A 25,571-nucleotide genomic window follows, 5' to 3' on the forward strand; every position below is an offset into this window, starting at 1 on the left:
ATCCTGAGCACGAGGGACCATGCATGCGTCTGAGTCGTGTGAGCAGCATATAGCACGAAGCTAACAGCACCCAGAGCCTGTGCACGTGCAATATTACTAAATATTATTAAAGCGCTAACCATGAACCAGAACCATGGCAAAGTCATAATGAGATGGCTGGCACGTTGTTTTTAGACTGCGCCAGGGTCCCGTAGGGCATTGTGTGACCCTGCCAAAATGTTATGCAACGGGCCGTGTTTGACAGTAAGGTCTGGGGATCGCCTGTTACCCCCAGACAGGTGCTCCTCTCTGCCAGGTTTCCACCATCGCCCAGGGCCTGGCCACGCCCCGCCACGCCCACACAGCATCAGCATCCAGACCCGCCATGAACCGGCAGCGTCTGCCCTGCTACACCCCGCTACACCCTGCTGCACCCTGCTACACCCTGCTGTCCTCTGCTACCTCCCTGCTACACCCTGCTGTCCTCTGCTACATCCCTGCTACACCCTGCTGCACCCTGCTACATCCCTGCTACACCCTGCTGTCCTCTGCTACATCCCTGCTACACCCTGCTGTCCTCTGCTACCTCCTGCTACACCCTGCTACACCCTGCTGCACCCTGCTACATCCCTGCTACACCCTGCTGCACCCTGCTACATCCCTGTTACCTCCTGCTACACCCTGCTGCACCCTGCTACATCCCTGCTACACCCCTGCTACACCTTGCTGCATCCCTGCTACACCCCTACTACACCTTGCTGCACCCTGCTACCCTCTGCTACACCCCGCTGCACCCTGCTACACCTTGCTGCACCCTGCCACCCTCTGCTACACCCTGCTGTCCTCTGCTACCTCCTGCTACACCCCGCTGCACCCTGCTACACCCTGCTACATCCCTGTTACACCTTGCTCCTGGTGTGAGGAGACTCATGGGCTACCCCTACCCTGCTACACCCTACTGTATAACCCAGGCTCTGGCTCTTCTGCTGCGATTGCTCAGCCCAGCCAGCTTGCGGTACGGTCTCCATAAACTGTACCACTGGCCCTGATTTCCCCCATGACATTTTCTCCTCTCCACACCTGGATGGAAATTACAGTTCTGGCAGTACTTTAAAGACATGAACACCCCAAGCACCTTTGATCGTGTACCAAAGAAATCTCCCTCTTTTTCTATGGCACAGCACACAACAGCACCATAGATGCTCTTAGGCTTCCACATAATTAGTTTTTACATGTTTTGCAAGAAAGCATCTATAGCTGAATCAATGCTTTCACTGTCCCAGAGAACTCCTGAGAAACCCTCTACCTTTTACAACTCATACAGCGATTAAAGGGCCAGCAGTCACTATTCCCAGCACGGGTGTGTGCTTTCCATAGGCTAGAACGAATCCAGCCCTGAAACCCATCCACTCTGGGGGAATAAAAGGACATGTTGGCTCCAGCCCATTAAAAATATAAGACGTTCACTGGAAATGCACTTAGAGCATTATTCATTCCATATGACAGGCGGGGAAGACCTTGATGAGGGACAGGGGCTGACAATGCTTGGGCATAGAGTGAGAGAGAGAGAGAGGGAGAGAGAGAGAGAGAGAGAGAGAGAGAGAGGGGGCCAGAGAGCCGAACAAATCCCCCCAAAATCAGGCCCAGTGCCCACGGCAGCCTTAAGACAATGGGAAACGTGTGTTTTTGTGCCAGGTACAACGGGTCAGACCGATCCCAGATACTCTCCCACGAGCCGCCCTGGCACAACAGGCAAGAGAACCACGGAGCCGCCCTGTTCCCAGAAAATCTCATTCTCCCAGAATGCATCAGCAGGAGCGTTAGCCCCCGCCCCTCGAATCAGAGACAGTTCCAACGTCGTTAAGGGTCCGGGCGGCGCCCCGGCCAAAACGTCCGCCAACCGGACTCTCCGCGGCGAGGCGAGGGGAGAGGGCGGAGCGAGGCGGGGCAGGCGGGTCAGAGGGGGAGAGGTCCGAGAGGAGGGGGGGGGGGGGCGCGGAGAGCTGAGGGAGGACTCTGGGAAACGTCTTCGGAAAAGCGAGGACGTGTGAGCGGAGGACGCCACGCATCGTCGCAGAAATTGCGCTGGCAGAGGGACCGCTGCAGATTCCGTCTGCTTCGTGGAAAACTGCTCGACTGGAGCGAGGAAAGAATGAAAAACTCGGCGCTCGGCAGACGACGAAGACAAACAACACCGCTGCCGACCCCATCGTGGAATGTCAACTCAACAAAATGGATTTTAAATCCCTCCCGCAAAGTGTCGCCTACTAACCCTGGAACAAATAAACAAAAAAAAAAGAAAACAAAGAAACCAAAAACAACAATATCGCTCTGAAACGCACCGCTTATCTGTCGCAGCGATTGGACAGAGCAAATCCTGTCTGGCTGGCCATTGGCTGGTCACTCATCTTACCCTGATCAGGCTGGAAAGCAGGCGTTTATCTCTGTTAATCTCAGCTGATCGGTTCCTCGCCTAATCGGGAGAGCTCGGGAACGGGGGGTTGTGAACCCGTCAGCAGATGTTGGGGATTTACGGCCGGGTCCATACGGCTGCGCGAGCCACAGAGAAGGTTCCAGAAGGTGAGATAAGCAGTTTTATTGTGAGGCGGCTTTCCGAGGCCCGTTAGTCACTTCGGACTAATCCGTCGGGGCCTGCCGCACCGGGAATGACGTTCTCCCGTGAGCTCACTAAACGACCCGCTCGCAATCATTCCGGAAACTTCCGCGGTCCGGCACTACCCTCATTCGGCCATAAAATGTGGTTCAGGACGTGCTTTTATCGTCTTCGCGGAAGACTTTTTAAATGACATCGTAAGTCTCAAAATTGCTGGTTCTTTTTAGGTGCAGGCAATGATTCTGTCCTCGCCACAACCGAAGAAGAGTTCTTGTCCTGTAATAAACACTGAAAAACATCAAAAGTTTTTTGTGGTTCAAACGCATTGTCGAAAAAAGAATTTCAAAAATTATAGGAGCTGTTTTTGGCATCTCTTTGCACACTGTGTCCAGAAATGCGAAGGACATTCACAAAAAAGAGGCAAAAAAAAATCTATCAATGAATGATCTAAGTGCCTGTAAACGAAGACGATTGACCCATTTAAAAGTGCAAAGCTCTGGCTTTAATGATATTAAACCGGGGATTTGGCTTTAGCTCACTGGAACAGAAGGATACGCCTGCCCGTCCCATAAAGCTCACTGCAATATGCTAATGCCCATGTAACCTGGAGTGGAGCGGCCCCAAGGTTTCCATGGCGACGGCTGGGCCAGGCTCGGGCCCGCAGAAAGGTTAAAGGGTGCCCTTTGTCATGCTAATCCAAGGTTTGTTTCCTTCTACCGAACACCGAGCAATCCACAGCGCTGTCAGAACTGCCTGCAAAAAAATAGTTAGCCCTCGCCAGTCGTTCGATCCGATCCGATCCCGTCCGGTTGTCGGTGCTCTTCGTGTTTAAAGAACAGGCCCCAAACCGTAATGACCCCGGTGATGCAGTCCGGCGCTGCTGACGTGGCGGCACGCCATTGGCCGGTGCTGTGAGTGAACAGCGCTTTGATCTCGCGTCCCGTCTTCTTTAAGTCAGACGCCTTTGCGACTCCTGAGGTTTCGGAGTTCAGCGGTGTTCCTCTCAGAGGCAGGCCGCGCCGCACAGCGGGCGCGTCGGGCAGGAGCCCGGAGCTGCAGCTGGCCGAGGCGCTGGCGCATTCTACGGTCACCTGTTCCGTATCAATGGCAACAGCTGTGTTGGGTGCGGTGGGGTGGGGGGGAGGGGAGCAGGGCCATGGGGGGCAAATATTCTGTGGAATCTAAGTCTCTCATTGGACATTCTAAGCAGTCTTGGTAACCTAGGACACTCACTGGACACGTGATTTAATTCTGAGAAGTACGTCTTACCCGCGGATAACTGGCCGGATTCTCGGTAGCCTTGTCCCCTCTTTGGATAGCTGAGCAGAATCCGTGCAGCCCCTGCCCCTCGGTGGAGGACCGGCCCGTACAGACCGTGACTCGCTGCGTAATTCGCCAGAATCCGTGCAGTTCGAGGCTGCCCACGGGACACATTACCCAGCGCCACGCTGATTATCTGCGCCCGTATATCTCTTAAACAATAGGAGGACTTCAGGCCCAATTAGACGCAGCTCTGTCATAGCATTTACAGAGCCGGTGAGATCCGTGACACAGATTCATAACTGCCTCTCCCGCAGAAAGGGGGAGTGACACCCCCCTGCGCTTCAGGCAGAGGGTAAATCAACAGTTTCCCCCTCAGAGGGGCCAAAACGAGGTCAGGAAACCAGGTTACGATATTCAGCATTCAGCGTATTATCATACGAACGCTTCGGCTGGCAGGAAAGCCGAAGCAACGGGAGCTCAGCCCCGGAGGAGCAGTACGCCCCAACAAGAAAGCAACGGCCTGCCAGGCTGTGACATCATCAAACTGCGCGGGGCCTCGGCTCCTGTAGTTCCCTGCCAGGCTGTGACATCATCAAACTGCGCGGGACCTCGGCTCCTGACGTTCCCTGCCGGGCTGTGACATCATCAAACTGCGCGGGACCTCGGCTCCTGTAGTTCCGTTACTGAACCCGCACAGTCACCAGCGGATGTATGAGCAGGCGACGGAGCGGGGGAAAAAACAACGCGGGCAGAACAACCGTGTGATAAAAAATAATGAAAGCGCGCGGCTCGCTCCGTGATGCGCGGCGCGTGCGTGGGCGGCGTAAAGTAGGTCAGTGTCACAAGGAGATCGCTCCGAATGTGCTGAAGGTGCGAGACCGGGGGAGCGTGCTCCTCGGCTAATTACGATCATCCCCGGGCGCTGGCGAATGTCTTCTGACTACGTTCTGTTTCCCGGGAAACGTTCCCTCGCCCCCCACTGGTCTCTGAGAACGGCAAACCCAGGCTGGAGGTCACGTAGCACGCCCGTAATGAGCAAGGAGCTGACAAAGAGATTAGCGGCTTTCCGCGCTAGCGCTTCTCCCAAACACAGCATTAGCCAAGATAGATTCACCCCGGCAATGTTGCGCTGGCTTTCGCAGATTCAACGCGAGTTAATGGAGGGATGGTCCAATCGCATGTGGACAGGGTTAGGGTTAGGGGAGGATGGAGCAGTTGACACGCACGAGAAACCGGCCTGAACTGCGACAACGAGAGAACAAGAAAATTTTGAGAGCGTTGCAACGAGAGAAGGATCCGATTTCGTTTCACATCGATCGTGGTGCCAAGCTGCAGTGTACACACACGCACACGCAAACGCACACGCACACACACACGCACACAAAACACACACACACGCATACACACGCACACACACGCACACACACACAACAAAGGAACGCTCACATAATGACTGCGGTCCTTGCGCTACTCCTCTGAAGTTCATGCATAATGCAGCAGGAGAAATCCAGCCTTGTGCCAGCGACATCACTCCTAAATCCTCACCGCTGGCTTGGAGAGCTTGAGATAGGAGCCGTTTCATTGGCTCGTTCCTGAAACGGCCTTTGACCATACTGGTTACAGAGCCATGCTAACCTATCAGGCTTCCGGCCACAAAAGCAGCCGGCACAGTTTTTATACGTGCGACTTCTCATTGGGAAAGGGTGGCACTCTCCAGACTTGGCTTCAGTAAATCACAGCTAGCTCAGTGTCGTCCTATCTTTAACACATCAGGGTTATGTTGCTTTTTCTCAAACCGGCTCACGCGTTACAACCAGAATGGATCCGTATTGACACTGCTTGATCTCACTTCTTCCTCTCCATCTGTTTCATACCTCCCTGCCTCTCATTAAAATTCAAATCTCTCTCTCTCTCTCTCTCTCTCTCTCGCATAATGCCTTCTGATGCTACATATACACAGGGATCATTTTTCCTTTGTGTGTGGTAGCTTGTGTTTCCCATGTCTGTGTGTGCTGGTATATGCGTGTGTGTGTGCGCGTGTGTGTGTATGTGTGTGAAGGCCCTCAGTGTATTTTCATTAGAACGTCTGTCTGAGGAGCATGGGGGGAAAAGCCCAATTAACCAGCCCTGAATTTACTTTCCAAAGCAAACAGATGTGGCCAGATCCTGCTGTCTGTCTGTCTGTGTGGAAATTTCCAGAATCTCCTGGGGGGGGGGGGGGGGTTGCATATTGAGCGTGTTACACACTGTCCACAGAGAGCAGTTCCCACTGAGGGGGAGGGGGGGGCACTGCATATTGAGTGTGTTACACATCGTCCACAGACAGAGAGCAGTAACCACTAGGCAGGCCACTGCATACTGAGTGTGTTACAGACCGTCCACAGAGAGCAGTAACCACTGGGGGGGGGGGGGGTGGGCTGCATATTGAGTGGTCACTGTATGGGGGAGGGGGGCACTGCATATTGAGTGTGTCATTAGGGCCGGGAGGGGGGATACAGAGAGTTTCCCTGGTCAGGATGCGCTCTGGTTCGTATGGTAAAAGGTGATTTCATGCAGTAGGAGTCAGTGCGCTGACTCACATGCGCTGTGTAATGGGATATAGCTGAGGTGTATCCGTGTCACATCCCTGTCTGAAAGTGGTTATCTCATATCTTTATTCTGAAAATGCCCAGCAGAAATGGTGTAAACTATGCCAGAAAAGAAAAAAACTGAAATAAAGCATGTAGGCTTGGTCTAAAATAAGGAGAGCAGCTCCTCGGGCAAAATTTGATTTCTTTTTTCTTCCCAGAAAACCGAGAACAAGAGCCATAGCTTTCAGGCTGTTTGGACGGGGTGATGCCCCACTTCTGTAGGACGTCTTCCTCAGTTCTTTTAGCCTTGAGATTACCTCTTTGCCATGCACACACACACACACACACACACACACAGACACACACACTCACACACTCACACACACACACACACACGCACACACGCACAGTGACACACGCACAACACACACACACACACAAACACATAGACACACACCACACACACACACACACACAGATTAGTCTCGTCTGCAGAACCACCTGCTCCCTTCAGACGCATCACCGCCTACCTCACACATGCACAAGCATACCTCACACATGCATGAGTGTACCTCACACAGGCACAAGCATACCTCACACATGCATGAGTGTACCTCACACATGCACAAGCATACCTCACACATGCATGAGTGTACCTCACACATGCACAAGCATACCTCACACATGCACGAGCATACCTCACACATGCACAAGCATACCTCACACATGCATGAGTGTACCTCACACATGCACAAGCATACCTCACAAATGCACGAGCATACCTCACGCATGCACAAGCATTCCTCACACATGCATGAGTGTACCTCACACAAGGAAAACACAACACAATTATAGCAACATCTGAATTTTCTACTTGAGTCATTGAACTGTTTTGTACCTACTGTATAACGCAAAAATGAAATATTTGACAGAAATTAAGTCAGCCAGACGCACTTAACTCTAAGCTTTCAGCATTTGCATGAAGAAATAAAACCACAGAGCAGTGGAATCAAGTATCCCAGACTCAAAGCAGTAGACAGGACTGAGTGCAAAGTGGCCCTGCTGAAACCCGGGAGCAGTGTTGAAACCCGGGAGCAGTGTTGAAACCCGGGAGCAGTGTTGCGTGTGAGGCAGGCGTTCGGCTCGACGAGGCCCGGCCGTGCTTGTAGAGTCATCCCATGGCTCCAGCGTGTAGCCGGGCGAGGGGCGGAGAGACCCGGCTGACAGGAGATGAGCCCGGAGACGCACAGGCAGGGGGGGCTCAGGACGCACAGGCAGGGGGGGCTCGGGACGCACAGGCAGGGGGGGCTTGGGATGCACAGGCAGGGGGGTCCGGGATGCACAGGCAGGGGGGCTCGGGACGGACAGGCAGGGGGGGCTTGGGACACACAGGCAGGGGGGGCCTGGGATGCACAGGCAGGGGGGGCTCGGGACGGACAGGCAGGGGGGGCTTGGGACACACAGGCAGGGGGGGCTCGGGACGCACAGGCAGGGGGGGTTTGGGATGCACAGGCAGGGGGGGCTCGGGACGGACAGGCAGGGGGGGCTTGGGACACACAGGCAGGGGGGGTTCGGGACACACAGGCAGGGGGGGCTCAAGCTCCACTGCAGCACTTCACTGGCTGTCCACTCCACAGACCCAGCACGGGCTTTTCTGCTCTGCGCTGCCACCTACTGGCCAGCTTCCTCTCAAGCACTCTTTCTAGGTGAAAATCACCATGGATGAAAACAACCGTTTTGTTTTTATGACACCTGGATTTACAGGGCCTTGCTGTAGCAGCTAAAATTCCCCGTATCTGTGCATGTGTCCTGTGTCCCTTTTAAATTGACCTACACAGTATCTTCTAAAGGAAAAGAAACACAATTGTACAGCTAGCATCAAGCTAACATCAATTCTGCACCAGCGTGCCGGCAGCCCGTCGGAGCATCGGTTCCTCACGGTCATGTCTGCGGCCCGCCTCCCCGTTGTCAGCAGGGTCACATGACATCTGCATGCCACTGCCTGACATAATGTGTGACCTTGAGCAGAATCTACACGGTTCCTTTGTGAGCGTGCGTGTGCGTGTGGGTACGCCTGTGTGTTTGCGTGCGTGTGAGTCCCTCGCCGGCTGACAAAGACGTGATTCATGGGGAGACAGGAAGTGACCTCATTGACTTTATCTGTGATGCACTTTCCCCCCGTGCGGCTCATGTCTTGGACAGTCGGTCCTATATCCTGTGGGCTTCGCGTTTGTGTGTTTTTCTGTTCCTTTGCATCTGTTAGAACATTTCACAACTTATTCCTCAGCAGAGTTATTCTCCAGCAGTGACAGAAGTTGTGAGAGATTGAAATAGCGGAAAGAAATGCAGCTGTCCCAGAGTGGAAGTGAATAATATAAAAAGTCATAAAGCGAACAACATGACAAAAGCAGTGCAACATGAGGTCAACCTAGTAACAGCAATAATCCCAGTGTAGCATAATAGCTAAAGACAACTTCCCCCATTATTCGCCCAACATAAACACAGTTCATGTCCATTTGTTGAAGCCGATCCTCCATAAACAAATTGGTGGCTGAGATTAAATGAGAGCATTTCCTTCCAAGGACCACCCTCGTTTCATAACGATTATGCCATTTCGGTTTTCACACACAGAGAAATAATACGAAACGCTAATTCTCTTTCATTTCAAAGCTACAATGATATAACTCCGAGAAAGACAAAACACCAGACGCTTAGCTCACCTGTCCTCTCCGAAATTTCCCAGAAAGCAAACTGAAACTGTTTCCAGAGAGTGTGGGTTGAGTCATTCAGAACTTCAGCTCGAAACAATGAAATGTTTTTTCCTGGGGTAAGAGCTTTAATAGTAGACCAGCTGTTTCATTGTCACACAATGGTGAGTTGGAGGAGGAAACAGGAAACTGTCATAACCGCCAACAATGGGGTCGACCAATCAAGTCTAGGCTTTTTTCAATTTTGCTGCTTTGAAATAACAGCACCTTGTTGGAAAAAATGGTACGCGGTATTTCTTCCCATCTCAAAGGCATCTCAAAACACAAGCATCACTTATTGTTTTTAACTGCAATCAGGAGTATTTATTGAAGCTTCAATTAAAGTCCAAGACATATGGCACTTTTCAGCCTGTCAGATTCAAAAAAGACTTTAACATGAACAACAGCTTCTGCGGTGAGAGCCATCTGCGTCCTGCGCTATATATCAGTAAGCACAATCAATAAGCATCATACGCGCAAGCTATCAAAGCCATTGTAAAACTGGCCCACAGACAAAATGGCCTGCAACAACACCGTGCGTTAGAGTGAAACGAAACGCTGTACTCACTTAAAGCAAGGACTGGAAGGAGAGGAAAGCAGAGGAAAAGCTGTCCTTCCGTCTGTTTTAAGAAGGAGAGTCTGGCCGAACGGGAGCTAGGGTTCTTCAGAAGCACCGCAATGAGTCATCCATCTTCGATAATGCTGAGTCGGGCGGATGCAATCTCCACTGGAGATTAAAGGCATACACAATTCACTCCCAATCGCCCTTCCCCCTCCCGCTCCACACACAGATATACAACCCCCCCCCCTGCCCCGCCCCCTGATGAGTAGCTCTCCCGGTTGTGAGTGATTGAACGCCAGCGCTCAGCCCTGTACCGCGCAATTCCCCCGAGCGGCCGGCCGAAGTGCGTTTGGTCCCGGGCTCCGGCTGACGCGTCTGTCTAGGACCGGCGGAGTCGGTAGTCAGCCGCGTCTCGCCGCGCCGCGCGAAGCTTACCGCGAGCGTCGCTCTCGCTCGCCGCCGCCGCCGCATTCCGCCGCGGCGCCCCCAGGCTCCGCCCCCGCCGGTAAGCGGACTGCCGGCTGGCTCCCCTGCCTCAGGGCTGGGGAGCACGCTCAGAACAGAGCTGCCCGCACCCAGGGACCTGTCTTTTTTGGGAGAGGGCCGCACCCCCACAAAAGCTGCTTTCAGGTTCCGTTTTCTCGGTAGGGCAGCGGTCCTCAATCTCATCCAGAAAGGGCCGGTGTGGGTGCAGGCTTTTGTTCCAACCAAGCAATTACACCCCTGATTCTACTAATCAAGGTCCTTAGCAAAGACTCTGGTGGCTGATTAGTAGAATCAGGTGTGCAACTGCTTGGTAGGAACGAAAGCCCGCACTGGCCCTTTTCCTGTTTAAGACTGAGGACCCCTGCGGTAGGGTGTGTTGATGACTGAATAAGCTAACTGGCTAACTAGTTAATTTGCCTGGGCCACAGAACAATGTGTGTGCTTGAAACGTTTCACCGTCTTGAGTAATAATATAAAAAACGCCAGGGTATGTGTGTTCTGCTTTCTGCGATGAGTTACGCTGACTTCCCAACCTGCCGCCGGTGTGAACGCACGGCCATGTCAGGGCACTCCTCTGCCTGGGCTCGGCTCCACAAACCGAGACGGGTTAATCCCCACGGCGAGCATTAGCATCCTTCCGCCGCGCGCCTCCTCGCGAACCTGTGAATATACGGCGCTCTAAGCGCTTCCCCGGGTCCCACCGCACTGCAGCGTCAGGCGATGCGGACGCAGCGCTCCCTCCCTCCCTCCCGAGGCAGACGGGCGCAGAGCCCGGGCGCTTCTTTCTGAGCGCGGTTCGAGCGCGGCCGGGGCTTCAGCGCGCCGCGTTAATCGACCGAAACAAAACAAATAAAATAAACAGGAAGAGAGGACGGAGAACTACAAATAAGGGTTTCATTAGGGAGGTGTCACCACGGGCTGGGCTTCGGAGAAAAGGGGGCTTCGCGGAGTTCCAGAGGAGATAATTACGGGAGCGCAGCTGTGTTCAGTGAACGGGCTCCTCGCTCGCCCGGAGAGACAGAGAGAGAGAGAGAGAGAGTGAGCGAGGGGAAGTGGGAGGGGGTAATTAAAGTGACTATAATAATGGGGCAGAGGGGGAGAGGGGGCAGGAGCCTGGGTATTTTTAGAGACCCCCCCCCCTCCCGTGTCAAAGCGGGGTGGTGTTAACGAAGTGCCCGGGGCTTATCAGGGATTGGTGAACAGAGGAAGTGTCGCTATCCACAGCGTCCCAGAATGCACAAACACACCTGTGACTTTCTGACAGACCTACAGCGACTACAAAAACCTCACAGACCTTCAGCGACCCCACAAAGCTCACAGACCAAAAGTGATTCCACAAAGCTCACAAACCTAGTTACTCCACAAAGCTCACAGACCAACAGCGACTCCACAAAGCTCACAGACCTGCAGTCACTCCACAAAGCTCACAGACTTACAGTTACTCCACAAAGCTCACAGACCGACAGTTACTCCGCAAAGCTCAGACTTACAGTTACTCCACAAAGCTCACAGACCGACAGCGACTTCACAAAGCTCACAGACCAAAAGTGACTCCACAAAGCTCACAGACCTACAGTTACTCCACAAAGCTCACAGACTTACAGTTACTCCACAAAGCTCACAGACCGACAGTTACTCCGCAAAGCTCACAGACCTACAGTTACTCCACAAAGCTCACAGACCGACAGCGACTTCACAAAGCTCACAGACCAACAGTTACTCCACAAAGCTCACAGACTTACAGTGACTCCACAAAGCTCACAGACCTACAGTTACTCCACAAAGCTCACAGACTTACAATTACTCCACAAAGCTCACAGACTGGCATTTACACCACAAAGCTCACAGACCTACAGTTACTCCACAAAGCTCACAGACCGACAGTTACTCCGCAAAGCTCACAGACCGACAGCGACTCCACAAAGCTCACAGACCTACAGTCACTCCACAAAGCTCACAGACTTACAGTTACTCCACAAAGCTCACAGACCTACAGTCACTCCACAAAGCTCACAGACTTACAGTTACTCCACAAAGCTCACAGACCTAGAGTGATTCCACAAAGCTCACAGATCGACAGTTACTCCACAAAACTCACAGACCGACAGCGACTCCACAAAGCCCACAGACCTACAGTCACTCCACAAAGCTCACAGACCTAGAGTGATTCCACAAAGCTCACAGATCGACAGTTACTCCACAAAGCTCACAGACCTAGAGTGATTCCACAAAGCTCACAGATCGACAGTTACTCCACAAAACTCACAGACCTACAGCGACTCCACAAAGCTCACTGACTGACAATCTAGTGGTCAATGTCTTTTGGGCCAACTGTACATTTTTCTCCTTCACTCAAAATTGTAATGGGCAAGAGGATGTTAGCATGAGGAAATCATATTTTGTCTCAACCAGCACATTTCCCACCACCCTCATTGCATGTTTGCATTACAGATGGCCCATGCTACCTCATACATGCAATCCAATTATACAGCTGGATGAGGAAGCAATTAAGGTTTAAATGCAATCATATGAAGAAGAGCTATGTCACACAAAGTATGTGAACCTGCAACCTTCTTTTGTGCCACTGTTTTCCTTGATTGAAATACAGTCAAATAAACAGTAAAGGTATTTAAGTATATATACTGAGGATGCACAATATGCTTATTTACTGCTATTGCTTGCTTATTATTAAGCAAATATATATAGCTTTATAGCTCTGTATCTTTGCTTGTGAGTTTGGCTAGTCAAAAAAATTAATGGAAAATAAATACAAAGTAAAATCGTATCAGATGGCCAAGATCAGACTGCTTTCACACTGGGCATTTTTAACTTAATTTACAGCATCAACAGCACAGCAAACTCATTCTCTCTGATTAAGATTATTATTGTTATTGTATAATTATGTCATCATATCAGTGATGATCTTAGCATAGGCTAACGAGATACATTTACCCCTTTATCAGCTGATATGACCCGACATCATTGTGCTTCCGTAACGCATTATTTTCACATTACTGACATGGTCTTCATGATCAGGTGGAGAGAAAGCCACTTGTTAATGTTAACTGTTCTCAGATGCTATATAATTATATCATTGGATGCTGTCGCATAATTGCATAGCTGTAGTTAATGTGAATCATACACATAAGTTATTCTTTACCAACACAGGTCATTGTAATCATGTCTTCTCTTCAAGATAAAGCAGAACATGACTACATGCATCTGGATATGTTTTTAAATAGCCACAACAGGCTATAATAACCAATAATTATAAACAGAAAGGGTTCACTCATTCCAATCATTTGCAGATGAAGCAGTGGCATTTACTTCCTGTGCTTCAGATGAAACTCACTTGACATGAAATTCAAACACCACATTGGCAAAAGCTCTACCAAAATGTCCAGCCAAGCGAACATCAGTCATTGCTGCTCAGCTACACAGGCACCCAGTGGGACCAGTCAGCTACACAGGCACCCAGTGCACCAGTCAGCTACACAGGCACCCAGTGCCCCAGTCAGCTACACAGGCACCCAGTGGGACCAGTCAGCTACACAGACACCCAGTGCACCAGTCAGCTACACAGGCACCCAGTGGGACCAGTCAGCTACACAGGCACCCAGTGCCCCAGTCAGCTACACAGGCACCCAGTGGGACCAGTCAGCTACACAGGCACCCAGTGCACCAGTCAGCTACACAGGCACCCAGTGCACCAGTCAGCTACACAGGCACCCAGTGGGACCAGTCAGCTACACAGGCACCCAGTGCACCAGTCAGCTACACAGGCACCCAGTGCACCAGTCAGCTACACAGGCACCCAGTGGGACCAGTCAGCTACACAGGCACCCAGTGCCCCAGTCAGCTACACAGGCACCCAGTAGGACCAGTCAGCTACACAGACACCCAGTGGGACCAGTCAGCTACACAGGCACTCAGTGGGACCAGTCAGCTACACAGGCACCCAGTGCACCAGTCAGCTACACAGGCACCCAGTGGGACCAGTCAGCTACACAGGCACCCAGTGCACCAGTCAGCTACACAGGCACCCAGTGCACCAGTCAGCTACACAGGCACCCAGTGGGACCAGTCAGCTACACAGGCACCCAGTGCACCAGTCAGCTACACAGGCACCCAGTGCACCAGTCAGTTACACAGGCACCCAGTGGGACCAGTCAGCTACACAGGCACCCAGTGCCCCAGTCAGTTACACAGGCACCCAGTGCACCAGTCAGCTACACAGGCACCCAGTGGGACCAGTCAGCTACACAGGCACTCAGTGGGACCAGTCAGCTACACAGGCACCCAGTGCACCAGTCAGCTACACAGGCACCCAGTGGGACCAGTCAGCTACACAGGCACCCAGTGGGACCAGTCAGCTACACAGGCACCCAGTGCCCCAGTCAGCTGCACAGGCACCCAGTGGGACCAGTCAGCTACACAGGCACCCAGTGGGACCAGTCAGCTACACAGGCACCCAGTGGGACCAATCAGCTACACAGGCACTCAGTGGGACCAGTCAGCTACACAGGCACCCAGTGGGACCAGTCAGCTACACAGGCACCCAGTGGGACCAGTCAGCTACACAGGCACCCAGTGGGACCAGTCAGCTACACAGGCACCCAGTGGGACCAATCAGCTACACAGGCACCGAGTGCACCAGTCAGCTACACAGGCACCCAGTGCACCAGTCAGCTACACAGGCACCCAGTGGGACCAGTCAGCTACACAGGCACCCAGTGCACCAGTCAGCTACACAGGCACTCAGTGGGACCAGTCAGCTACACAGGCACCCAGTGGGACCACTGATTGCTGAGCACAAATTTGTTGCACATGTATTTTGGTCTCTTTCTTTTCCCTAATTTGGACCGGGTATTGAGTCACTGCTCTTCCACCCACAGCCCTGCCCAGAAGCACTCCGGCAGAAGCATGTAAACACCCCCTCAGACACTCACACACTAGGCTATTTCACACTCTACTGGCCACACGGTACTGCAGGAGAGCGCTAGCACTGTTCGGAGGAGAGTGATGACAGACCGACTGACCATAGCTGGCAGCTGTGGACGCTGACCACGTTATTGTTCTCTTGCATTGTAGGTCAGTCTGCTGGCTCTACTATCCTAAATGATCTCTCACATCGTAGGTTTCTGTGGTTGCTCTAGTCTGCTAAAAGATGTCTTATATTTTAGATCGCTCTGCTTGCTCTTGTCTGTCTGTTAACAGAAGTAATGCAACAGTAACTTGACCATTCCTAGTAGACCTGAACCCAACTTACTTCTCATGGACTTACGTACTTCACCAACATGTACTGTCGATCATAGTTGGATAATGAGATCACCCAGAGTCAACAGGCAAAGCGTGTGCTTGAGATGAGCACCTTTAGTGACTGTGCTACTTAATAGGGAGCCTAATAATATATTCATCTGTATCAGCACAGCACAAAACTGCTACAGTTCTAAGAATATCTTCATAACACAAGGTCACCCACCGACTGACGCATCTCTGCAGAAACATCAGCCGGCATTGAGCTCTAACGTTACAGGGTTCATATCAGTGTGTGCAGCCTGTCCTCCATTTTGACAGAAGAGACAATAACCCTAACGCCTGACAGAGCGGAGGGAATGAACGGCCAATCAAATTACGGCTGCCGTCAGGCTGGCAAACGCCTCTCACGGGCCGAAGATGGAAAGCAAACAGACATATTTCTCCCCCTCGGGCATCAAAGGTGCTGTCGGCTTAGCAGGAACCAGACTGGAGGACCAAGGAGAAGACGGTCAGCCACCTCTGCAGTTTGGCCACATGTGGGCCATTGCCTGCTCTGTCACTGTCCATGATGCTCCAGCAGACTGAGCTGTTCTTCCGTCATTAATCAAACTGGGAACACGAACCACAGGGAAGGAAAAGGAGCGAGAGAAACAGAGAAAGAGAAAGACATATTTTGATTTGAAATGGGATGAGAGGCAAAGAGGAATGCAGGAAGAACATAACCCTGATCCTTCTTCATCTCCCGCTCCTCCTCTCTCTGTCTGTCTCTCCTGCACTGAGTGTCACCGTGGTAGAGCGCGTGAATTAGAATGTGCGGTGCATGTCCTTCAGGAAGGGGAAAGGAGGCTCAGGGTTGCGGTAGGTTCTGCAGAGAAGGGGGGAGTGGTTGGAGAGGGAGCTTTGCCAGGGTTTATTCTGAGGTGGAGGCACAGCTTGCCTGGGGGGAACGTGAGCCGCACGTGGGCAGATCTGAGAGGCACCTGTGATTGGTCAGGGCGGTTCCTCTGGGACGCGACGCAGAAGACTGGCGCGCCTGCAGTGCCTGTGTAAGCTGGGAGTTGGCGCCATCTGCTGGCCACGCACTCAACCTGCATCTAGGACGAATGAAGGTGGCAAATTCCACAGGGCAGGCTGGGAAACCACCATTCTCCTTGTACAAACACCCCATTACTTCAATCACGAGCCTCGAGGGCAGAGAACTGCTGGTTTTCCACCCTCCCTTTACCTGGGAGTCGGGTGTGAAGACAGCCTGGCCAATCAGTAGCACTGATTGTTCGGTTAATTACCTGGGAAAAGCAGAACGCCAGCGCTGGATTTAGATTCGAGGGCCATATTTGAGCATCCATGCCCTACACACACACCCTCACTGCAGTGCGTCCTTTAGCCAGAGTGGAAGTCACAGAACTGAAGCCACCGCAAACCCTGGGAGGGACAGAGGACGAAATGACTGCGACGCAGTCCCTCAGGTGTTCGCAGTAATTAAGTTAATGGGAAGAAAACAGAGAAGAAACAGAGAAAAAGGGTGATTAGCTCACTAATGGGGTACAGCATGGACAGACGTCACACCTGAGTAAAGTCCTTCACTAGTTCCGCATTTGATGGCTGGAGCACAAACAGCAGGACATTAAGCTAACCAAAAGGGCTAGTCAAAAAAGAGCTTGACTGCATGTCACATGAACGTCCATTTTGTGCACGCTCAAACAAGGAGCAATTGCAGATATTTTCATCAGTCAGCTCAGCTTTTTCGATTAGTCTTCCCTGAGATCTACGTAAGCGTCTTTGCTAACCGGGTTTCACAATGTAGTGAGTTTTGGTCAGGTTTATTCAGAACAATTGCGTTGAACAACCAATCAGAATCTACGTTGGTAGAGCCCAACTTAGTGTAATAACATAGACACGACAATGATTTGGAAATAAAGGGATATATATTTATTGGCTGTGATAATGAATATGTGAACAGGCTAATTGAAAACAATAATTTTGGATAATATGAGGAATAATATTATTTGATTCTTAATCAGAGGAAATGATCATTTTGCCACGGCTGAACATAGAGGTTAACAGCACTACCATTAAAGAAGGCTAATCTGTGATTTGGGTTAGTGACACGTTACTCTATATTACCTGGTTAATTTGTTTGCTCAGACTCAAAACATGATGCTTTAACAATGTAATCAACAAGGTCATGGAATTTGTTCTTCCAGACCAAGACGGGCATGGAAAATCAAAACACAACACCAAACAGGCCAGACAGGTCTCGGTGATCCGGCGAGGTGTGAATCGGAACGTGCAGCGAAGTCCGTCAGTTTCCTTAGCGCGTGTGCTTGGGTAAACGTGTGTCTTTACCCTCAGAGCAAAGTTGTGCATTTTTGGTGAGCTTCTATGCTCACAAAGTCACTGACGTGACGGCACCCCCATGTTTGAATCTGATTGGTAGATTATTTTCGGTACACGGACATTTGATCGGTGCTGTCAATCAAACGCTGATACACAAAGCATTGATTACTGCTTTAGAGTTAAAGCGTGCTAAATCGGGATCCCAACTTCCTCCAAAAAGGGGTGTTCCTGCCCCCAGCTGGTGCTCTAATTGACCAGGCAGTGAGTTTATTGCAGGGTCACAGGAGGAAGGGGACAGGAACTTAATTAGGCCTTGGTTGACCAGAAAAAGTTAATGGTGGACGTGACTCAGCGGAGAATCAGTCCCGTGGTTAAGGAGCCAGAGGCCACAAACGTTCCTGTGTGTAGTTACATCGTTACAGCAAATTAAAGACGGGGAAAATGGGTGGATTTGGCCGAAATATGAGAAACTGCAGATGGTCTGTCCACCATCACGTTTAGTACAAATTGATGACAAATTGTAACATGATCATCAGCATGTTCCAGCATTTAAAATACAGTGGTGGACCGAATATTTCAATATTTGAATAGCTGCAAAATGCGTTTTTCCTTTGGAGAGTTTCTGACAGTAGTTTCAAGCACATAGCCCAAATTACACCAAGCATAAAGGAAAGTATTTTTCTTTTAAATTGTGGTTGAAAAAAAAATGCTCTCTAATTCTTCTCCTTCTCCCCCATCGTGTTTACGCCACATAAAGCTTTCACATTTCGATTGTTTGTTACCTCTTTCAAGTCAACCGAAGAAAGGAAGGGGTGTAACAGTGAAACGAAAGTCCATCCATGTTTGTTGCGAAATGATCTTCCACTGAACGAATGTTACGTTAAATGTGACGTGTCCTGACCACGGCGAGCCCCCATCCCTTTCTGAATCCCCACTCTCACGCAGCGCTTTGCAGTACATGAGAAATCCTACCCTTCTGCAGAGCAACAAAGAAAAAACCCCACTTGATTAAAGCAGGGAGAAGCCACAAAATCAGAGGACTAAACTAAAATTAGCCGAGAAAACCATCTGACTCACGCAGGACAAAAGCACAAGACAGTCACATTATCACAGAGAGAGATACATCACAGTGGAACAATAAGTAAACAAAAGGAACTCCCCATTTTCAAGGGAATTATTTCAAAACTAGGTAGAATTCTGAATTTACTACCCCCCCCCCCCCCTCGAAAAAAAACTACTTTATTTTACTGCACAGGAGGTATCGTTGCACAAATGGTTAAAAATCAGTCATGTTATTAGACAAGGTTTCACTTCTCTGTGGGCTTGGAGAAATCCACAGGAGCACATGATGCCTCCTTACAGCACACAGTACAAAAAGGACATTGAACTAAATATATCAGCCAGGCAATTACCCTTAGCAAACAACATCGCAGAAAAACAGCATGTTCTTCCATCTTCACATTATCTTCGCATTTTTCCATCGCATTTAAAAGGGAAAACAAGCCTTTTTTTGCCTTCTAATGACTTCTTTTGAAATATATCACTCATGGAGCATAATAGAACTTTAAATAGCATATCTTTAAATAAGGAAAAAAGGAATGCAGTGTTTCTTTTTACTGTAAAAGGCACATATTTTAAGAATGCCATTTTCTATTGTAGTATTGTTTCCCTTCTTTTCTTTGGATGAATGACATTGCACCACGTGGGGATATTTTGCTTACGGTCTGTAGTTCTAGTGGTACCACTTGACCTGTCGACAACCTCAAACGGTTTTGCAGGCGTCTCCCCTACGAGCAGTCTTCAGCCTCACTATTACTCAAGCAGCTAGTAAAAGCTACAAGGGTGGTCCTTTTGTTTGAGGTGGAAGATGACACTTCCCTTGCACTAAATTCTCGGTTTGACAGACACTCACGCAGTAGAGGTTCAAAGGGGTCCATCCTCCCCAACAGCTGACTAAAACTCTCTCTCTGATGCGGCCACGGTGAAATCACAATGATGGGATTCTTGCAGTTACGAGCGGCGTTACCGGAGAAAAGGAGAGGATTATCCGCAGTGACTTACTCAGTTCTTCTGGCCGCTGGTTGAACTCCACACGCAAAGACAGAGAGAAGTCGAGACAGACAAGATGTCACCTCCGCAGAATCCGGTATAATCAGAAAACAAAAACACTTCCTCCTCTGACGATGGCAAGCTTCTTCAGAACTGAAACAGCGAGTAGAAGCGTGGGCGCTTTTCTCAGTTAACGTGTGACAGAGCACCCTCTGCTCTCCACAGCGGATGAGAATATGTGTAGGAAACAGACACTGAAACTCAACAGGGGCTATAAATAGGGTCCCACAGCCCCCGTGTATCAGAGCGTGATGCACAGAGAGACGCAGAGAAGCGCAGCTGGGTGATTTTCAGCTCTGAGGTTTCCTTTTCGGACTTCCCGACACACCGGTGTGCGTTTCTCTGTCCTTCAGCTCTTCGATCGGTGGGGTTGCATTACAATTTTGTGGGTCTACTGCGTTGATTCCCGCACACGACTTTGCAAAATTGGATGGGTTATGATCAAGACAGAGACAAGCTTGCACAAACTAGCATGCACAATATTTCGCAAAGTGGCTGTTTCCGTGGCAGATATGGTGTTTCTTTAAACTGATCAGTAGCACCTGAAGTGTTAAAGGTGATGCTCTTGTCATCATACCGTTAACCGAACAAGATGTGGAACTAAGCAAGACTATGGTGCAATAAAATACCTTTCATGTTGCAGTGGGCAATGCTATACTCGCACAGTACATCAGCTACACATACCAGGATCTGACAATAAATGTCCCACAGAAGTTCAGTCGGGAAGCGAAATCATTAACAGGCAATTCACACAGGGCATGTTATGCCACAAAGAGGATGCTCAGTGATTGATTGAATTCCCTAAGATTCACTCGCTATTGCAGCAAAGTGTGAGGTCTGAGAACACAAATGAGAAAAATACCTCGTCATGAGTGAAGGATTTTGGGAAAACAGTGAAAAGCTAAACAATGTAGGCAAGGCCAAATAAGGCCTTTGTCTGCCGATTATTAATATCTGGATTACTATTTTCGCACCATTAAAATTCAGGACTGAGTCTACAGACAGCGATCCAAAATCCATCTAAATCAATTTCATCGTAAAGTTGTGCAATACCAAAAGCTGAGGTCAGAAGTGTCCGGCTAGCCAGCTGGTCCTGAAGCTCAGAGAACAGAGCAACACAACCCTCAGTCACTTTCACGACAGCACTGCTAGAACTTTTCCAGCTGGAACGATCCGCATGTAAAACATCTCAAACAACAGCGATCATTCAGGACCACTGAACTGCAAGCACAAAAAGCCCCAGACAGAAGGTTGGACTCTAGTTATAAACCACACCAGGGCTGAATACCTGATCATTGTGAAAATGCAAAGCAGAGGCAGACCCTGACCAAACAGCCTTTAGCAACTGTGGCTTTGCCAGACTCAGACCGAACAGCATTTAGTGACCGTGGTCTTGTCAGACCCTGACCAATCAGCATTTAGTGACCATGGTCTTGCCATTAAAAGGGCTGATACCAGCCAGTCAGGCTGTCTGATTGCTACCGTGTAAGAGAGAACAGAAGAGAGCTGTGTTTCACTGTAATCTATATTCCCACGCAATGGAAATGCACTAAGGATACGCACTGTCCTCCCCATGACAAATACATTAGCCAGCAATCATGCACCCTGTCGAATGCCTGAAGCTAAGCAGGTGTGGGCTTGGTTAGTGCTTGGATGGGAGACGACCAGGGAATACTGATTTGCTGCTGGAAGTGTTGTTGGTGGGCCAGCAGGGGGCACTCTTCCCTCTGGTCAAATAAACCCCAATGCAGTGACGGGGACACTGTGCTGTAGGAGATGCTGTCTTTCGGATAAGATGTTCAATCGAGGTCCTGACTCACTGTGGTCATTAAAGACCCCATGACACTTGTCGCAAAGAGTAGGGGGTTCCCTGGTGTCCTGGCAAAATTCCCAACCTGGCTCTCTCAATCTTGCCACCTAATCATCCTCAGATTTAATTGGCTAAAAAATGTTCTCTCCCTCTCCACCCTTAGCTAATGTGTGGTGAGCGTTCTGGCGCAAAATGAGTGTTGTGCATCACCCAGGTGGGTACTACACATTGGTGGTGGGTGAGGTGAGTTCCCACTCTTCAATGTAAAGCACTTTGAGCATTCGGAAACGTACTATATGAATGCAATGATTCACTCATTCATATTGTTTGATGTTTGCATAAGAGTAAGTGTGTTTGTGTGTGCATGAGTATTTGTCTGTTTTTTATATAGTACTACGTAATAGCATTGCAGTAGCTAGAAGTAACTTGTACCGTATAATCCACATGACTGCTTTATCAAAATTGCTCTTTTTTCACTGCCAATACAGCACCAATGAACTGCGCTGAATCTGCTTCTGCTTGTGATCGTGATTGCTGGTCATGGAAGGGTTTCCTGTTGTAGCCCACCTGTGGTGGAGCTTCCCTGATAAGCTGATACACCACCACCTCGCGCTGTGGAAAATCACTTATTGATTGTGTTCTGTCAGAGGTCTCCAAGACATACTGTTGATTCTCAAACAGGATTGCAATAAATCTAAAAGAAAAAAAAAAAATCAATAAAATGTTGCTAAATACAGTGTATCCATCACAGCGTTTACATTTCAATTTATATACCAGCACAGAAACACATCACTAAAACACACTGTACTGGTAAAATTCCACTAGTCTGAATAAATAATCTCTCTTTATCAAGCTTCTAACCAAACACAAAACAGAAAGCACCCTGCTGTCTTTTTTTAGTTTTCCTTCGATAGATAGATAGCCATTTCTGTCTGCTAGGCTTTAATTAACAAGTTGACGCCATTTCCTGTGTTTGTTGCATTTAAAGATTGTCCTAATGATTAGCTAGCTATAAATACAGGGGGAGGACAGAAAAGGGGGAGGGGGTGGGGAGATGGAGAGAAAGAAAAAGAAAGGGAGAGAGGGAAGTCAGAGCGCGAAGTATTCAGAAAAACGCACACACTAAACAGACAGATGTCAACAGTCTTCCAGTGAGAGCACGGCTACAGGAGAAACTCAGTTTTGTCTCTCACAGTCACACACGTACCCAGATAACAGCAAACCCCATGTCCAGAGTATCAGGAGCCCCCCGAGCCCAGACACCTGTACACCTCTGCACTGAACAGGTGCGCGCAGTCGCTGCAGTTCATTCAGACCGGCGATCTGTACGCTTCCCTCGGCGCTAACGCTAGTTCAGGCTTCTCGCAGACAGACCGAACCCGGTGAGCTGAAACGCTAACGAGAGAAATACGAAAAGTCGCTTCCCTACTCACACGGGTCCCCTTGTTCACCGCGGCGTGAAAGAACACATTGTGCGCGTCTCTGTCCTCTCGGAAAGGAGCGGCGGTGGCGGCGGCGGCGGCGGCAGCGGCGGTCCGTGAGCGGTAGTCACAGCACCGCACGGCGAGCCGTCGCTGGGACCGGAGTGGGCGGGGACACGCAGGCGCGCGCTAGCGTCTGGACTGCACCCCGGCGCGGGGTGTCCGTAGCTTCTGCATCGTAGCGGCAGTGGGAGCAGGGAGTGGAGGGTAGGGGAGGGGCGGCGGGTGACGGGACGGGACGGGGGGGGCGGGACAGGGGGGTGTCACAGCCGCGGCCCTCCAGGCACGCTTCGCCCCTTTCTCTCTCCCCCGTAATCAGGAATGCCCGGCAGCCGCTGCCACAATGGGGCGCTTGTGCCACCGGCACCCCGAAGGCCACCACGGGGGGGGCCCCCGCTTCCTCTCACTGCAGACTGCAGCTGAGGAGGATGCACACAGCCATCTGTGCATGTGCGGGGGGGGGGGAGAGGGGAGAGGGGGAAGAGTGGGGTGAGAGGGGAGAGACAAGGGAGACAGAAGGAGAGAGATAGAGAGGGATAGGGAGAGGGTGTGAGAGAGAGGGATGAGGAGGGAGATAGAATGGAAGACAGAGGGATGAGGAGACAGAATGAGGGAGAGAGAGGAAAAGAGGAATGAGGGAGACAGAATGAGGGAGAGACAGAATGAGGGGGAATGAGGGAGAGAGCGAGGGGGCAAGGAAGAGAGAATGAGAGAGAGAGAGGAAGTGAGAGGGAGGGAGAGGGACGCAGAGAAAGAGAGACAGGTTGAGAGAGAGTGAGAGATAGCATTGAGAGAGAATGAGGGAGAGAGAGTGGGAGAGAGCAAGACAGATACAGAGAGAGAAGTTCGGAAAGAACTAAATAACTTTTCACTACACATTTAATCATCATAGACAGAATGAGGGAGAACCCTCTTTGCCACCAGAGACACGGCCTCCACATACAGTCACTCACCAGCAGTAAGGAGGGAGAACAGTGAGGCCTCACTTAGTGCGGCAGACTGAGAAAAAAACATGTAAAAGTACAACAGAACATTATTTATCCTGGCATCTACACAGAGACACAGAGTCAAGAGAGAGAAAGAGACAGACAGAAAGGAGGAGGAAGAAAGATAAAGAGAGAGAAAGGGAGAGGACGAGGGAAGGAGAGGATGGGAGGAGAGACTGGCCCTCAAACGGAGGGGGCGGGGGTCGTGGGATGATGACCCGTACACACTCTGTTTGAGTGACAGGGCTGGGCCTGAGCAGAGACTGAGAGAGCTAATCCGGGGGTACCCCGACTGTCAGGCGTGCCCCCCTCCCCCCCTCCCCCCCAGAGCCCTGCCCCCCCACGGGACGCCCCGTCCTCCCATCGACTTCCCTCCCCTTTCATCGGCCGCGTACATCATCGCAGCCAGAGCCCCGCCCGTCTGCCCCCCGGCCCTCACGTCTGGCCGAGCGCGTTCGCCACAGAGACGGAGACCCACAGATGGCCGTCAGCGATCGACGTGCCGCTCGCTATTTCACCCCAGCCCCCAAAACTACCTCCGATTCAGCGCACCCCAAAAGTCCACATCCTCCATTTTAACATTTTAATATGAAAGGCAAAGAAAAATCTGGCTCTTTTTTCTTTTATTTACATAGTGTTCAGAGTTTGAACTCTCTTGGGCAGAGCCTGCTATTAAGTACATTCCAACAAGGACACACTCCATTCTTCATTTTGAAATAATTTAAAATGATTTATGAACAAATAACCACAGGACATGGGCTATGACCTTATAAGAAGTATAACCCATGAGTCATCAGCACTCAACTTATTACTTAAAGGGAGCGAGAGCATTCATTCGTGAAATGATTAATTATGAATCAAATTATGAAATCTCATTTGGCAAACATGTTTTGGCTACTGCTATTAGCCAACAAAAGAGAACCGTAGCAGAAAATAAACAATGAGCACACCCATGTAAATTATGTTCAGTCTTCCAAGTGGTGGTCAGAGAAACAAAACTAATAACCGAGTTCCCATTGCAAATGTATGGTCTCATTATCAAATTTATAAGGCATGACAATCACCACCATTCCTGATCCCTATAAATAAGGATTTGAGCCTTAGGCTATGCTTCTTTGATACTGATCTTTTCATTTGGTTGATACACATTTTCTGCCCTGGGAGACTGAGATAAAGGTTCAGTTTTCTATTGCCTTATAAGAAAACTCCGATGTAACAAAAATGAATGCAGACACACTAGATGCACACCTAACCTTGTAATGATATAAGATATAAGTGCCCTGAACAGATATAAGTAAACATAGCAGTGCATGAATCATGGAATATTAATGTGGATGAGCAAATAACAATAACTTAGTGCAGTACGTA

General features: G+C 50.2%; 1 protein-coding gene across 6 annotated transcripts in view; it reads right to left on the reverse strand.

Moving 5' to 3' along the window:
• LOC135234942 (neuron navigator 1-like) overlaps positions 1-23,302 on the reverse strand; it is a 187,421-nt gene extending 164,119 nt beyond the window's left edge. For 2 of the 6 annotated variants that reach the window (XM_064300088.1, XM_064300082.1), the window contains exon 1: positions 19,879-20,091. The gene's annotated coding sequence lies outside the window, so the exon portion shown is untranslated. Of the gene's footprint in view, positions 1-9,146; positions 9,265-9,741; positions 9,882-19,878; positions 20,092-23,169 lie in introns of those variants that run through there. The other 4 variants (XM_064300085.1, XM_064300089.1, XM_064300084.1 and 1 more) reach the window with 4 other exon arrangements.
• Positions 23,303-25,571: the final 2,269 nt, after the last annotated feature.

This window comes from Anguilla rostrata, chromosome 11 (assembly GCF_018555375.3).
Source record: "Anguilla rostrata isolate EN2019 chromosome 11, ASM1855537v3, whole genome shotgun sequence".
Classification (NCBI taxonomy): domain Eukaryota; kingdom Metazoa; phylum Chordata; class Actinopteri; order Anguilliformes; family Anguillidae; genus Anguilla; species Anguilla rostrata.